The sequence below is a fragment of the Aquarana catesbeiana genome, linkage group LG12, assembly GCF_042186555.1.
Source record: "Aquarana catesbeiana isolate 2022-GZ linkage group LG12, ASM4218655v1, whole genome shotgun sequence".
Lineage (NCBI taxonomy): Eukaryota > Metazoa > Chordata > Amphibia > Anura > Ranidae > Aquarana > Aquarana catesbeiana.
In genome coordinates, this window is record NC_133335.1 from 168,670,670 (window position 1) to 168,683,582 (window position 12,913).

Sequence of the window (12,913 nt, forward strand, 5' to 3'; positions counted from 1 at the left end):
CGCGTTTCGAGCTATGCTCTTCCTCAGGGGTATCAGATTGGAATCAGCAAACAGACAGATGTGTCTATAAATTAAAAACAGTAATAACAGTCATAAACCAGTTGTAAAGGAAAAGTAATTAGTATACATCATCATAAAGCATATAAACCATATGAGGAAGGGGTAATCATGGTGGGGAATGCGAGTATACAATATCTGTAAAAAGACACAGTGAATACTGACCATGTGGTATTGCTAGGGAGGCATGTATCAAATGCTGCATCCATAAAAAAGGAAAGAAAGGAGGGGGGGGAAAACGTAACACCATCGGACGTAGGTCCTGCCCCTGGTCCACAACCCGCAAGGCCTGTGTACCCACCCAAGGCACGACAACCCGGGAAGGCAATCCCCAACAGAGGGTGTCAAAGAAGCCACCAATGAGTAGAATGGTCCTGGGAGGGCTCCAATCTATAAGGAGCAAAAAATGAGAGGGGAGTAGGGTAATGAAGAGGCGAAGATGGTAAAGGGGGGAGGGGTTTTGGAGTTCGGTGGGGCCCCTGGGGGTGGAGTATCCCACTAAGAGGGTGACAGCCAAACAAAGTTACATACCTAAGTAGGCCCGTCAATAGTTTGAATGAAGGACGTCTGGGCCTGAGTCCTAAAAAGATGTAGTGTCCCAAATACTTAGGTGTTGCCTGCCGGGGGTAATGTAGTGCCAGGCCAGCAGGTATACTGAACGGGGTCCGGCCGGAAGGGCCGGTAGGGTCCAGTCTAAGAAAAATTGCAGAGGGAACAATGAGTAAAAAAGTATGGTGTGGCCCAGAAGTGTGCGTCCCAAATATGGCAGTCTTACCTGATGGGGTCCCCCGTGTGAGATAGTGAGTCCGAAGATGGCGTTCTGACAGTGCAGGACGCCGTAATGGTCACAGAGTCGCAGCCTCGTCATATAGTGAGGTCGCGTCCGCGATTGGTTGCGGGCGCGACCAATAGGTGGAGAGGGAGACGCCCCCCGAGCCTGGGGCGCGCGCACCGGCCCCATTGGACACCGCCGCTGATGTATGTGGGCGGTGACACACACCCCAGGCGTGATGACGTGCACTGCATGGGGCGGAGCCAAGGCCCGCGCCGAAGGCCCGCGGCGCGGGAGTCGGGAGACGCCGGGCCGGACCCGGTCAGGCGCCTCCTGGTTACAAAGAACGCCACCCGCGGCAAACATGGTTGCGTCGGGTGGCCCCCCCGCGCCGAGTGGGGAGAGAGATCCAGGTGCCATGCCCCGGAGCGGGGCGGCCTCGCAGCGTGAGGAGGAGGGGCAGGACACGCCCAGTGGTGGGTGGATGTCAGGAACTGTAAACAGGAAGTAACACAAGGAGAAAACGAAAGTAAATACCAATGAGAGGAAGAAAAAAAAAAAAAAAAAAAAAAAAAACCTCATGGCTTGCATAAACAATGTATGGTGAGGTATATCCCAACGGATCTTGGGCACATCTGGAAATTGAAAAATCTTACTATAAAATCTTGCTATGTACAAAACATACACTATATACATAATGTACAACTATTAAAAGTAGAGGATATATATAATGTACATATGGGTTAGTGAGGTGTCTGATCGGGTTCCCATTCAGGGCCCCCCGACGAGAAACCCTCTAGGAAGGGTCTAAAAGATATACACGTATTTAACCCAGGTGGTTGGGTGGCCCTGAGTCTAAAGATCCACCTCTGTTCCAATTGCAGAAGTATTTTGTTCATATCTCCTCCGCGTATACCAGTATGAACGCGATCAAGGATGATGAACCAGAATTTGGGGCAAATGCCTTCATGTATGTTCGTGACGTGACGCCCCAGGGGGAGGTTGGGGTTGCAAGTTTGCATGGCGGTGATATGTCTGTAAGCCCTGCGCCAAAACTCTTGAATGGTTTTCCCTACGTAAAAACATGTGCACTCGCAGGTCAGTAGATAAACTACCCCACCTGTTTTGCAGTTGGCATAGTGTCTGGGTTTAAAGGGTTCACCATTGGGCAGGGTAATATGTTTGGAAGTGTTCAGATACCTGCAGTAGTTGCATCCACCACATGTAAAAGTACCTTTGTTTTTACATGGGTCGTGTTTACCCCTGCCTTTAAACTCGCTACAGACCAGTTGGTCTCTGAGGGAACCAGCCCGTCTGTAAGTAAAGGACGGTGTGGGGGGTACGAAAGGGCCAATGGACGCATCCATGGTGAGCATGTGCCAATATTTTGATATGGTCTTCTTGATGGCCACATGTTGGTTTGAAAATCTGGTAATGATGGAGATGGGTTGGGGTTTGGGTTTTTTTGTGGAGGGGTTGTAGAGTATGTCATTGCGTGTTCTGGTGCAGACCCTCCTATATGCTTTTTTAAGGCAGGAGTTGGAATAGCCTCTGGCGCGTAATCGTGTTTGTAGGATTTTGGCTTCTCTGATGAAGGTGGTGTCATCCGTACAGTTCCTTCTGGTACGAAGGTACTGGCTGTACGGAATAGAGGCTATGAGTGGCTGGGGGTGGAAACTGCTGGCATGAAGTATGGAGTTGCCTGCAGATGCTTTCCTAAAGAGGCTGGTGCTGAGGAAGCCCTCGCTATCCTTATGTATATGGACATCAAGGAATGTGATCGACTTGTGGTCCCAGGTCATAGTGAATGATAAGTTGAAATCGTTATTGTTGAGTGAAAGGAGGAATGCAGGTAGTAGAGAAGTGGGCCCATTCCATACTAAGAGAACGTCGTCGATGTAGCGATACCACATGGCGACGTTCTCCATGTACGAGGCAAGATGCGTGGATGTCTGTATCATGTGTTCCCACTCCCCCAGGTACAGGTTGGCGTACGATGGGGCACAGGAGGTCCCCATCGCAACGCCCTGCACCTGGAGGTAGTGGGAGCCGTTGAACGTAAAAAAGTTGTGAGTGAGAATGAATTCAAGTGCTGCTAGTAAAAACTCGTTGGTCTTTTGATTATACTGACTATTGAGTGAAAGAACATGTCTTATACATGAAAGGCCCTTGTCGTGTGGTATGGAACTGTATAGGGCCTCCACATCCACTGCCACGAGTACTAACTCGGGAGGAATGCAGAGGCCGTCAATATTTTGTAAGAGGTGTGGGGTGTCCCGGACGTAACTAGGGAGTTTGAGGACGTGGGGGCGTAGATATCCATCTATAAATTGGCTAAGTCGTTCGGTGAGGGAGCCGTTACCCGAAATGATCGGTCTCCCTGGTGGGCATGTGAGACTTTTGTGTACCTTGGGTAGGGCATAAAAGGTGGAAGTACGTGGGTGTGGAGTACGTAAAAAGTCCCATTCGGCCTTGTTGATGATACCCTCACTGTATGCGCAGTCCATCAAATTATAAAAATCCCTGTGATATCTTTCAATTTTAATTGCTGGTATCTTACAGTACCAGTCATGGTTGTCGAGTATTTGAGTGCACATATTAGTGTACAGCTCATTGTCCATCACCACAATATTTCCTCCTTTGTCGGAGGACTTAATAGTGATTGTGGGGTGGTCCTTGAGTAGGCGGAGGGCCTCCCTTTCGGATCTCGTTAAATTGTCTTTTCTAGGATCTGGAGATTTGATTTTGCAAATATCTCTAGTGACAAGTTTGACAAAGGCGGCAACATTGGGATTGGTATTGAGGTTGGGGAATTTATCAGATTTGTTTTTGAGTACACATGGTGGAGTACACACACAGAATTAGGCCCCGACTGCTACAACCCTGGCAAACAGATGACACCAGAAGTCTCAGAAAATGTAGCCGTGCTCTTGAGCGCCTGTGGCATAAGACTAAGGCCCCTTTCACACTGGGGCGGTGGGGGCGTCGGCGGTAAAACAGCGCTATTTTTAGCGCTGTTTTACCGTCGTTTTTGCAGCGGTATTCGGCCGCTAGCGGTGCAGTTTTAACCCCCGCTGGCGGCCGAAAAAGGGTTAAAACCGCTCACATAGCGCGGCTATAGCCGTGGTATAGCCGCGCTGCCCCATTGATTTCAATGGGCAGGAGCGGTGAAGGAGCGGTGAATACACCACTCCTTCACCGCTCCAAAGATGTGGCTTGCAGAAGTTTTTTTCTTCTCCTGCCAGCGCACCGCTTCAGTGTGAAAGCCCTCGGGCTTTCACACTGAACAAACAGCAGCAGCTGTTTTGGGTTGGTTTGCAGGTGGTATTGTTAGCGCAATAACGCCTGCAAACCGCCCCAGTGTGAAAGGGGTCTAAGACCCAGGAAGACTTCACACAATATAAATCTGCCCTCCTAAAATGCTACTCCTGCCTTCACACTGTCAAACAGACCTACTTTATCACACTCATTAACACCTTCTCATCCAGTCCACGTCAACTCTTCTCTACCTTCAACACTCTACTCTGTCCTCCACTGCCTCCACCCACCAACTCAATCACTGCCCAGAAGATTGCCAATCACTTCAAAACTAAGATTGATACAATTCATAAGGAGATCACCAATGCGCAAAAACCTCCCCCATGCAACACCCCATGTCCACAGATACAATCATTACTTCCCTCATTCAACCCTGCTACTATTACTGAGGTTGCTAAACTTTTATCTAACACTCATCTAACCACCTGCCCCCTGGATCCTGTTCCCTCCCAAATGCTACGCTCGCCCTCTGACTCGATTCTACACTCTCTAACTCACATTTTCAACCTCTCCCTCCCTTGTGGCATCTTCCCAAACTCTCTAAAACATGCGCTGGTCACCCCCATACTTAAAAAGCCCTCACTGGACCCCACCAATCTCAACAACTTACGTCCCATCTCCTTACTCTGCTTCTCCTCCAAACTTCTTGAAAGACTGGTCTACAACCGACTAAGCAACCATCTGACCATGAATAAACTTCTTGATCCCCTTCAGTCCGGTTTTCGCCTTAAACACTCCACGGAAACTGCTCTCCTTAAACTCTCAAATGACCTACTAATGGCTAAAGCCAATGGACACTATTCTGTACTACTTCTCCTGGATCTCTCTGCTGCCTTTGACACAGTGGACCACCCCCTCCCCCTCAAAAAACTCCACTCCTTTGGTCTCCGTGACTGTACTCTTCGCTGGTTCTCATCCTACCTATCCCACCGCTCCTTCAGTGTCACTTACAACTCTACTTCCTCCTCTCCTCTTCCTTTCTCCGTTGGGGTCCCCCAAGGTTCTGTTCTTGGACCTCTCCTTTTCTCAATCTACACCACCTCCCTGGGTCAGTTGATTGCCTCCCACGGCTTTAAATATCATCTCTACGCTGATGACACCCAAATCTATCTCTCAACCCCCCAGCTCTCTCCATCTGTCTCCTCACGCATTACCAACATACTAGCAGACATATCAGCCTGGATGTCACATTACTTCCTCAAACTCAACTTATTCAAAACCGAGCTCATGATATTTCCTCCCTCAGGTGCCACTTCCCCTGATTTCCCTGTCAATATCAACAGCTCAACTATCAACCCATCTCCCCACGCCAAGGTCCTAGGTGTAATCCTGGACTCTGAACTAACCTTTCGACCCCACATTGTATCACTATCCAAAACTTGCCGCCTCAATCTCCGCAACATCTCCAAGATACGCCCCTTCCTAACCAATGTCACCACAAAGCTTCTAATCCACTCCCTGGTCATCTCCCGCCTCGACTATTGCAACTCCCTCCTCATTGGTTTACCTCTAAATAGGCTATCCCCACTTCAGTCCGTCATGAACGCTGCTGCCAGGCTCATCCACCTCACAAACCGCTCAGCATCTGCTACACCCCTCTGCCAATCCCTCCATTGGCTGCCACTCAGTCACCGAATTAAATTCAAGATACCAACTATAACTTACAAAGCCATCCACAACCTGGCCCCCAGCTACATCTCTAACCTAGTCACAAAATACCAACCTAATCATTCTCTTCGCTCCTCCCAAGACCTCCTGCTCTCAAACTCCCTTGTCACCTCATCCCATGCTCGTCTTCAGGACTTCTCCTGAGCCTCCCCCATCCTCTGGAATGCTCTACCCCAATCCGTCCGATTTTCTCCTACTTTATCCACTTTCTGACGATCCCTGAAAACTCATCTCTTCAGAGAAGCCTATCTGGCCCCCACCTAACAACTGTACATTTATCTTCTCAATCAGCACATCACCCACAGTTATTACCTCTTGTATCTCTTGACCTTCCCTCTTAGATTGTAAGCTCTAAGGAGCAGGGCCCTCTGATTCCTACTGTATCAAAGTGTATTGTATTTGTACTGTCTACCCTCAAGTTGTAAAGCGCTACGTAAACTGTTGGCGCTATATAAATTCTGTATAATAATATAATAATAAAAATAATAATCAGTGAATTTTTATAGCACTGATCACTGTATAAATGACAATGGTCCCAAAATAGTGTCGAAAGTGTCCGATGTGTCCCCCATAATGTCGCAGTCATGATAAAAATCTCAGTTCGCCGCCATTACTAATAAAAACAAAAAATTAATATTAAAAATTCCATAAAACTATCCCCTTTTGTGTAGACACTATAACTTTTGTGCAAACCAATCAATAGATGCTTATTGCAATTTTTTTACCAAAAATATGTAGAAGAATACATATCAGCCTAAACTGAGGAAAAAATGTGCTTTTTTATATATTTTTGGGGGATATTTATTATAGCAAAAAGTAAAAAATATAGCTTTTTTTCAAATTGTCAGTTAAAGAGACGCAGTGCTGAATCGCAAAAAGTGCTCTGGTCAGGAAGTGGGTAAAATCTTCCGGGGCTGAAGCGGTTAAAGGTATAGGAACGCACTGGACACCCAGCAAGAGCACAATGGCAGTGAAGGTATCCAGTTTTTCCCTTCACCAATTGGATTGAAATTGAGCCAGTTCAGCAGGAACTTCAATCCATTTATAGCTGGCATAAATACCATGTAGCACCCTCTAGTGTGTGCTAGTTGTGAGTGTAGGTTTGTTAGTGTGGGTTATTTAGTGTAGGTAAATTTAGTCAGCTCAGGGCTAGGCCTGAGCTGTGAATATGGGTCAGAGTTCTGTGAGTTAGGGCTGGATGACTCATCCTGACAGCTCCTCTGGTGGCTCCCCCTGGTCTATAATATTGTAGAAATTTCTAGGGCTAGTGGGTGGAGGTTAGGAGGAGATGCCTGGAATATTTATGAGGGCTTCAGCCAATCCCCAGTAAAGGCTGGCAAGGGGCAAGGCTTACCTCATAAATAGGCATGAGCCATGCCAGAAGGGGCAGTCGGGTGGAAGATGGAACTATAAATATAGTGCTGTGGAGGCTGTCGGTGACCCTCAAGGGTGTCCCCTAGTCTGGGGGGGTGACCTTGGGCTGGGGTTCGGGTGCTGGAAGGATCCTGCCACAACACACGGAGGAAGCCCTTTCTGGAGGCACGGGAGCAAGTGAAAGGGCAGTGTGAGTAGAGCAGCACTACTGGGGACTTGCAAGGGGGAGGCTGCCACATGTAGTCAATGCTCCCTTAAGACAGGGGTGTGCCAAGTCTTCATCCCTTCCCTGGGAGATCTCCTGCAGAGTCAGCTGGGTGGGCTGGTGAGAGACAGTCTGGAAGAGTATGGAGGAAAGGTAGCCTGGAGGGCTAGTGAGAGGCAGCTGCAGCCAGGTGGATTGGCAGTGCCTAAATAGGTGGTGCTGGGACCAGTAACCACAGGAGGCAAAGTGCAAGCTGATCACCGTGTTCTGCTACACAACAAGGGGCTTTGAGTTCCTGCCTGCAAAGGGCCATTGCTAAATCTTATTGTGCCTGTCACATCCAGCTGGAGTCTGCAAACACCTAAAGTTTAGGAAGAGTGTCAAGGAGACTGGCTATAGACTGGATATAGACTGTGTATAAGAAGATGTCTCTTAAATGTTGCCAATGTTTTGTTGCTGGAATCAAGTGGGCACCCCTTAACCTACCATCCCCATCCAAGTTATTAACTCTCAATAAACCACAAAAAACAAAGTCACCGACTATTCTCTGTCTCTGGAGTGCCTGTGAAAATTTGGTTTTCCTGGCTGTGCAGAGTGGGGGATTCCAATTCATCTGCGGCTCCTTAGGGGGTGCGCTACAACCAAAACGCTTACCTTAATCCATAGTCACTTGATATGCAGAGTCCAAAGTCTTCACTCTTTCTACCTGCAGAGAAGAAAGGTCCTCATTCAGGTGTACAGGTGTAGGTAACATGGACACCTCCTACAAACAAATGGCAACTGCCCCAACCTAGCCCCAACCCCAACTGGCCTCTGCTGCAAGGAGCACATGGAAGGGCGATGCATGTCAAAAAACAACAAAGAAAAAAAAGTGGAGCTTACGCATGTAGTATGGCCCCCTTGAGGACTGTTTGGATTTACCTCCTCATCTGCATTACCATGACCCTGTGAACCTTCCAACCCACCTGACACTCTGGGTTCAGACATCATTTTCACGGGCACCTTTAAATGACACGTCACACAAGTCAAAATGTTTATATTTATATTGTTTATTTATTCTGGGAAAGAGGCCCACATGGACCATGGACCTCAACATTACAATACATTACAGGAACAGGAATAGCATACTATAGCATGTACAATCATACATCTGATCGCAGTTCTCAATGTTCTAGGTATAGAGAATTTATCATTGTGAGGACGTTACTATTCGGATCTGGAGTTGTGGGATTTCTCGTCTGGTTGATCTTCCAGAGGATGTCACGCATTACGTATAAAATTAGAGCATACGTTTTTTTCCCCCTTATGATTAGGTGTTGGATGTATTTCCTCTTAGGGCTTGGCCTTCTTCTGAATATATGAATATATTCCACAACTGCCATGTTTTGGAAAATGTTTCCTGTCTATTTTGAGCTGTGAGAATGAGGTTATCCATTTTTTTTGATTTCGTCTACTTTTTTGAGCCATAAATCAATGGTCGGTGGGTGTGGTGATCTCCGGTGGAGTGGAATGCAAGCCTTGGCTGCATCGAGAAGGTGGCGTATCACAGATTTCTTGTAAATTTGTTCGGGTGTGTCTGACGCATGTAGGAGGAAAAAAGCAGGATCATCTGGGATGTCTCGGTCTGTGAATTTTTGTGCTATTTCGCGAACTACCTTCACGAAATTTGCGATCCTAGGGCATGACGAAAAGATGTGTAACAGGGTTCCTCTTTCTTTCTGGCAACGCCAGCAGAGGTCCCATGTTGTGGAAAAGAATTTGTGTAGATGTGATGGGGTTCTATACCATTTTTTTGTAGCTGGTTTCCTGAATTTTGGTGCATATGGAAGATTAATGTGTGAATCTAAGGATATGATTTTGTTTGTTGGCTGGCAGTTCAGTTCTCTTTCCCACTTGATGAGGCCTGGAGGTTGATACTCCGCAGGAGGTGTATTTGACAGGTTGTAGGTGTGTGAAAGTGTATGCGGTAGAACTCCGGATTCAGTACAGAATTCCTCTAATGTTGTAAGGGGTGGCTAAGGTCAGCTGGAGGCTGTATGGTTCTCAGAAAGTGGTATAATTGAAGTGATCTCAGGAAGTCCAGGTGGAACGGGCCCGTGGGATCTGAGAGTTCTGTAATTGTCTTCCAGCATCCCCCAGAACTAAAGTGGGAGGCTTGGTAGAGGCCCGCGTCACCTAGGCCCCGAAAGACCACATCATGCAGGCCTGGTGTAAACTGAGGGTTCCCCAGAATGGGGCACAAGGGCGAGTTTTGGGAAGAGAGAGAGGCTCGGGTGATAAGAAGGGCACAGATTTTTGTGGTGTGGCCAATCAGAGGATGGCATTTGATATTTTGGGAGAGGGCTGAGTAGCACCACGGGGCTCTATTGAGGGGAATCTCACTTTGGGCTTGTTCTAGCTGAGGCCATAGTTTGGTTTTGTGATGTCGGCACCAATCTATCAGCCTGCCTAAGTGTACCGCGTGATAGTAGGTGTGAATGTCCGGCATCGCTAGACCTTCATGTTGTTTAGGGAGGGCGAGTATTTTTTTTTGAGCCTGGGTCTTTTTTGGCCCCATATGAACTTTATGAATGCTGAATGAACCTGTTTAAAATATCCTGCAGGGATGTGTATGGGTAGAGCTTTTAGAAGGTAAAGGAATTTGGGAAGAATGGTCATTTTGAGGATATTACAGCTGCCAAACCAGGAATGTAGGCCTGTGTGCCATTGTTTAAGTAAAGTCTTGATTTTTTCCAGGAGAGGCGGGAAGTTGAGTTCATAAAGTTGTGAAATTTTTTGGGGGATGAGCGTGCCCAGATATTTTAAAGCCTTACTGGTCCATTTTAGATTGAAGCCAGATTGGAGATGTATGAGCTGTGGCTGTAGTATTCCGACTCCCTTGGCCTCTGACTTGGAGAAATTGATTTTTAGATTGTAGAGTGCGCCGTATGTCGTGAACTCTCGTAACAGATTTGGTAGGGATATATAATCGGGTTCGTGATCGAGAACATCAGGTCATCTGCGTAAGCCGATACTTTATGTTGTGCTTGATTTATTGTAATTATGGTAATATCTGCGTTCAATCTCACATGACAGAGGAAGGGTTCTAGGGTTAGTGCAAAAAGGACGGGCGAAAGTGGGCATCCCTGTCGTGTCCCGTTGGTAATTGGGAATGAGTCCAAAGTCACACCGTTAGCTCTGACTCTAGCTGACGGGTCTGAGTATGCCGCTGATATCCAATTAAGCATATTGCTACCTAATCCTACTTGTCTCAGTGTTGCGAACATGAAGTTCCAGTTAACTTGGTCAAACGCTTTTTCAGCGTCTGTGCCAATGAAGACGCTTGGTGTTTTGGTAATGTTGGCTGTATGTAACAGGTTTAGCACCTTAGTGGTGTTGTCTCTGGCTTTTCTGGCGGGTACAAAGCCCACCTGGTCTAGATGTATCAGACAGGGTAGATGTTGTTGTAGTCTGGAAGCTATTATTTTAGTAAATAGTTTGAGGTCTGTATTAAGTAGGGATATTGGTCGGTAGCTTCCACATTGAGCCGGGTCTTTACTGTCTTTGGGGATTACTGATATTTGGGCTTGTAGTGTAGAGTTATGTAGTGTTTTCCCTTTACTAAGGCCACTGAGGAGTTTATCTAGATGATGAGATGGGAGTAGGGTTTTGTAATATTGGGTAGTGAGGCCATCTGGTCCTGGTGCCTTTCCTGGTTTGTTGTTTCCTATAGCTAGTTGAAGTTCAGTCAACGTAATGGGGTCTTCTAACAGGTCACATGCTTCAGTTGGTAAAGTAGCTATCTGGGAGGAGGCTATGTAGTCTGTTGTTTGCTGTTGGGGAGGGCTGTGTTGAGTGCAGATTATAGAGAGTTTCATAGTATGATTTAAATGCCTGAGTAATTTGTTGGGGTGAGGATGCTTTTTGTCCCATAGGAGATATGATGTGTGGTTGCCGTTTTTTGGGTACATAGGGCTTGGGCCAATAGTCTCCCACATTTGTTGCCCGACGAATTTTTTGCGACAATTTTGGAGCGCTGCCTTGGCTTTAAATTGTAGGAGATCAGTAATTTGTTGCAGACAGTGTCTAGATCATTTTCTAGTGATCTGGTTGGGGCCTGTTTATGTCTAGTTTCTAGTGTTTGTAATTTGTTTAGAAGGGAGGTTAGTTGTGCTGATTGTTGTCGCTTGATCTTAGATCCGTGTTTTATGAGTACACCGCGGATAACTGCCTTGTGTGCTTCCCAAACTATTCCTGTGTCACTGTCGGGGGTGTCATTGGTACGGAAGTAGTGTTCTATCTCCTTTACCACGTCTGCCAACACTTCTGGGTCTTGTAGCCAGCTCTCTTTGAGTCTCCAAGGCTTCTTTTGTGCCTTATAGAAGTCTATCAGAGCATACCAAAGAGTAACAGGAGCATGGTCCGACCAGGTAATGGACCCTATGGTGGTGTCTTTGATTGCCTGTAGTTGGCTGTGGGGGAATGGGAAGTAGTCTATTCGTGAGTATGTGTGGTGAGGTCTTGAGTAGAATGTGTAATCTCGTTCTCCTGGATGGAAAAGGCGCCAGGCGTCTATCAACTGTGAAGTGTGAAGGGTAGTGTAAATTCGTTTGCGTGCGTCATGGGGGGTTGAGGACTTCCCTGTCAAAGTGTCTTCCGTTGGGATCAGGGGATGTTAAAATCTCCTCCTATGATCAGTTGGCCATCAGAGTATGTCAAGAGTTGTTCTAATTGTCATGTTAGGAAGGTATCTTGATGGTCATTTGGGGCGTAGAGGTTACCTTTACGTCGCCAATCAGGCCTTTAATAAATAAGTAGCTTCCCGCTGGGTCTATTTTTTTATCTATGTGTGTCCATGGGATTCTAGCTGAAATTAAAATTGAGACTCCTCTGGACTTGGCTTCTGAGCGGGTAGAGTGATACACCGTAGGGTAAAATTTGTTCTTAAGTATGGGCAGAGTGTTTTATCTGAAGTGCGTTTTCTGTAATAGAATGATGTCTACTTTCATGTGTTTTATGTCATGCAGCAGCATCCATCTCTTTTCAGGGATATTACGTCCCTTCGCATTTAGGGTAATGATGGTAAGTTCGTCCATGTCCGTGGGAGGAGGGGGGGAGGGGGGTTGGCTGGGGAGGGGAGGAAAAGAAGGGGGGGAAAGTGTGAAAAAGGGAGAAGGGAAAGAGACCCCTGTGGGTAGTTTGCCCGGTGGGGGAAGTTTTTGCAATGGGTGGTGTCCTACACTGGGCACCACCTAAATGGAGGGAGAAACTAAAGTGGTAGCAAAGTTTGCTAGTACACTCTCCAGTTAAAAAGGAAAACTGGTCTGTGAGCGCTGGCCTATGTGGGAGTGTGATCAGCAAGAGCCGGTGGGGAGCATCCCGGCTCCCTCCAACCCTCCTGGCCGTTTCTGGCAGTGGGATTGTGAGCAGTTGGCAGGTATGCGGTATTAAGAGGTGGGTACACATAGTTCAGATATATTGAGTATGTAAGGTACACGTAACTTAAGAAACACATTAAACAGAAACAACGTCCTAAACGT